Consider the following 4,896-nt stretch of genomic DNA (forward strand, 5'->3'; position numbering starts at 1 on the left):
CCGCCAAAGGCAACGTCAACGCCTTGCGAAACGATTCGCAAAGGCCATGGAGTCCGTTGACGGGATCCGTTACAACACGGATCTGAAGAACAAAAGAGGCAAGCAGCCTCAACAACAGATGAACGGCGCCTCTTCCAAGCCGCCAACAATGGAGTGGGTCCGTGTCAAACGGAACCGTTCAACGCTAGAGGAGCGCATTCGCAAGCGCCGCGCACTATCAGCGCAGGCACGGGCTCAAGCCGAAGAAGCCCGTAGAAAGTTGCAGAAAGAGGTAGCCAAGAAGCCGCCACCAACTCGCAAAGTTTGGAGGCCGAAGTCTGAAGCGGGCGATTCAGACTAAGGAGCAACAAACGCAGCCTCCGAAAGTTCAACTTCCGGCGAATCAATCCAGACCGCCGATGATTTCCACAACTGCTCCGGGAGATCCCGTAGGACCATCCCAGAAAAGGAAGGCAGTCTTGGAGCGCCTCGGTCCACTTCCCGAGGAACGAAGCAAAGCTCCAATCCAAGAACGTTTGGGCCCACTAAGAAAGCCCCGAACAAATCAACATGCTGGGGGTCGCCGCAACCCTCAACGTGACAGAGAAATCATGGCACCCAAGCGCACTACCTTGCGCATTGAAGTTCAGGAGCCCGTCGAGAATTCACGCCCAAAAAGGCATGTCTCAAGGCGTGTGACTCTTGAAAGTCCAAAGAAGGCAGTTCTCCCTCAGAAGGAAACGTTGTCGTCTGACGATGATTACGTTATACCTGAGAAATCGTGCCAACACACGATAGGTTGCTCTGACTTTCAGACGGACGAGCTGTACTATCGTGCTGGGGGTACGAACAAAGCCAGAAAGAGAAGTTCTCGAAGGCTAGAAACTCAGTGCCCTTGTTCAAAGCTCATTAGGGCGGTACTGTCTGAGTGCAACTGCATCAAGGTAGTCCCCGAGAGAATTTCAGTGTTCGAAAGGCTCAGCACCGAAACGCCAAAACCAAGGCATAGGCGTTTCCGGCAAAGAAGAATGGTGGTTAAAAACGGAGAATTTCCGAGGGTCACCGCCAACATGACCAGCAAAGAGACATCGACACAGATTGATCTCAAGTCGTTTCTGGAAGCGTCCCGGCGTGTAACCCGTCTGCAGTCCGGAGCCATCGCACGAGGAACTTATGGTAGGGTTCGGACAAGATTACCTTCAGAAGATGAAGAATCGGATTCCTGCTCTGCTTTGGCTAAACAGAAAGAAAGTTTCAGGTTTGAGATGCAGATGGCCATGCAGACTATGAGAGAGATGCATGAGCAACAAATCCAGGCGTTCAGGAACCAACAAGGTGAACCAAGTCACCGTAATCAGGTTGTTCAGGAAGAAGAGCACACGGATAGGGATGGAGCTCACAATGCCAATAACCCTCCCGTCAATGCAGGGGGTGGTAACGAGGACGCCAACGAAGATACAAGTGAAGACTTGAAGATCAAAGATCTCGAGAGCAAAATCAACACATTGATCTCCGCTCAAGAGACGAAGAAAACAGGCATTCCCTGTCCATACCCAAGAGAGTGGGAATCGATCCCATATCCGGCGAAGTTCAATCTAATCAACTTCACGCCGTTCGATGGGAAGGGTTCCCCCACTCAGCATTTGATTTATTTCAAATCGCACTTGGGTATTATCTCCGGCAATGAGCCTCTGATGAACTGATAACCTTAACAACGAACTCATAAACGTAACAACCTACACATATCCTTAACAACTAACCCTTATACTTAAGGGCAGACTCGTGACCTTAACAACAAACGCATATACTTAACATCAAACACCTTATCATATCAACCAACTAGTATACGTAACAGCGAACAAATAACCTTAACAACCAGTCCTTAACCTAACCTTGACAACCAACTCATTACCTAAGCAACCAATGCATAAAGTTAACAACTAATGGCAAAACCTATCAGTGAACTCATAAGGAAATCTGGAGTGTGATTCCTACACATTTTCCAATGTAGTCTGTGTGTTCTGCGAAGTTGAGGATTCCCCTGCGGAGGTAGCATACAAATTCGCGTCTGTAAATCCATTACGTCGACAATACTCGAACATCAAATTTAAGTCATTGTCATTGTCAATTGAAATACTGAATTTCTTTTCCCTTTGGCATATGAACTTCAGTGAAAGAGATTGCATTCGTATTTTAAGCCTTTCCGACACTTGATATTTCAAGCTGATTATTTCTGTATTCTCTTTGATAACGACGAATACACCGTCACCATTTTTGTTGCTTTTTGCTTTCGTTACCACACATAGAAGAGATCCATCCGCCATGTTATTATAGGGAGTAGTTGAAGAATCGAAGAGGTTTTTATTGAGGAGAATTATAAGTAGAAGGAACAGATTAGTTAGGGTAATAGAATGGGGAGGAACTCAGTGATTTTATTACGGCTGGAAGGGGAATATATCTGGTGATAATTTTAGAGGAAAATGGGACCCCCCCCCAAAAAAAAGGCATTCTAATCATCATTTAATGCCTACAGTCGAAACGCCATGTTTCCGACGTGAGAGGGCGACGAACACATGCTGCGAAGGGTATTTTGGGCATTTCATGAGGGGTTTAAACGGAGTTACGACTGGGGATTTGTTTTGGGGGCTGGAAGAAAATCACGGAGCATTTTGGGGGCAAAGCACCCGTTGAAAAAGTCTTAGGGAGGGGTGCACGTTTTCTTGTGTTTTGGGGGCTGGAAGCATTTTTTCCTTTTTTTAATGGTAACAAAATCCTCGGACATAATGATATCATTTTCAGATAATTATATACTCCTTTTGTTTGAAAATTATTGTTTTTTACCATTAATATCTCTTAACATATATTAGTAAAAATCATAAAAAGATAATGGAATGAAAGTATTTTTCAATACGAATCAAATAATAGTATTTTCACATTACGGATCTAAGTATTTTTTTTACAAATTCTAAGTCAAAATTGACCCCATAAAGCAAAAACGACAAAAATTTCTTAACGGAAGGACTATCATATTAAAATTACTGAAATATGATTTTCCAAAATTACAACCAGAATAAAGATAAAAAAACTAAAACCCTACCACTAAGGCCCTGTTCTTTCACCTGCGTGATGCAGTTTTCGGTTCTATACAGTACAGTGTAGTTCAGCACAGTGTAGTTGTAATTTTACTTCCGACTGCAGTGCAATGCAGCACATTTTCAGTTTCAGTTATAGTTCAATTGAAGTTCAGTCGCAGTTCAATTGTAGTTTAGTTACAGTTCAGTTTTAATTTATTTTTTCGTACAGTTCTAGTATAGTTGTAGTGTAGTATCAGTTCAGTTCTAGCTCTGTCGTACTTCTATTGGAGTTTCTCTTACAGTGCAGTACAATTATAGTTCAGTACAATTCAATGCAATACACCCCCCTATCGAAACCACCAATACCTTACCACCACTAGCGCAAACCCCTTAAGAATCACTATCGATCCCATTTCCACCACCACCCACCCCATTTCCATCTAGGGGTGGCAATTTATGACCCGACTCATTAACCCGACCCGACCCGACCCGTTTATAATGGGTACGGGTCAAATTATATGGGTCGGGTCATAAACGGGTCAACCCAAATTTACCCATTTATTAACTGGGTCAATTCGGGTTGACCTATTGACCCGTATAGAAAAAGTCCCGACCCGTGTAACAACCCTTCGTTCCCTCACTCCCCTCGTAAGCGCGCCGCTCTAGAGAAAGAAAAAAAAGAACGCAGAGAGAAAGAAAGCCCTAGATCCCATCACGAAGCTCAAGCGGCGAGCTGCCTAGATCCCATCACGAAGCTCGAGCGGTGAGCGGCTAACGGCGATCGGCGGCAAGCGGCAGCTCTACAGACCCGACTAACCCTTCGTCTCTCTCAAACGAAGCCCTAGATTTCTCTCTCTCCTCTCGAGCGGCGAGGGGCGGCGAGCGGCAGCGATCCTCGAAGCTAAGTTCTCCTCTCTCCATCGGCGAGCGGTAGCGATCCTCGACGAGCGGCAGCGATCCTCGACGAGTTCTCCTCACTCCATCGATTCCTCCTCCCTCTCTCCAATCGAGCTCAGTTCCTCTTGAACAGAAGAATTAGATCTTCAATCGAGCTAATCACTGGATTTTGAGGTACACTCTTAGCTAGGGCTTCTTGATCTTGCGTTTTATCAATTTTGGGGGTTTTTTCATCCTGTCTTCTTTCAATTTTGGGGGTTTGTTGAAATTACAGATCACTGATTGTTAGAACTCTCAATCGAACTCGAGCCTTGTTGAGATTGCGTTTTTATGATCTCAGTGTTTGCTAAGAAGTAATTTGTGGATGCATCTGGATTCGCTTGCCAAAAAGTTTAAAGTATTAATTCAAAAATAGCAATTAACTTGTCTTTCAATGGTACCAAATAGAATTGTACTATTGTACGGTAGTCAAGTGATACCCATTTGAGATAAACGGTTGTTTTAGGAGAATGTATAATCATGAAAGAGGGATTTATAATCATGTTAGAGTCTTTTAAAGTATCGGGTTAGAACCAACTCCTTGGTAGACGGTTTGAGTATTCTGATCATTGTCCTCTGAACCCTTACAGAACTACAAAGACACCGATTACAACTTCCATCTTTATTAGTGTTATTCTTAGAAATGAAGGAGAGCTTCTCGTTGAATAGAAAAAAGTCCTTTTTTTAATCCTGAAGGGTTATTTCTTATTATTTTCTTATTGTCTTAATTATGTCTCGTAATACATATACATATACATATATGCATGCATACATATTACATACATACACACACACACAAAACAATATGTGTTTTTCTTCGTCTCTGAATATGTAGATAAAGGAAATGTTAATGACGTCTGATTCTTTGAGAGTTGAATATTTTTTAAGTGTTGCTTTGCTGAACTAT

This window comes from Asparagus officinalis, chromosome 5 (assembly GCF_001876935.1).
Source record: "Asparagus officinalis chromosome 5, Aspof.V1, whole genome shotgun sequence".
NCBI classification, from domain to species: Eukaryota; Viridiplantae; Streptophyta; class Magnoliopsida; order Asparagales; family Asparagaceae; genus Asparagus; species Asparagus officinalis.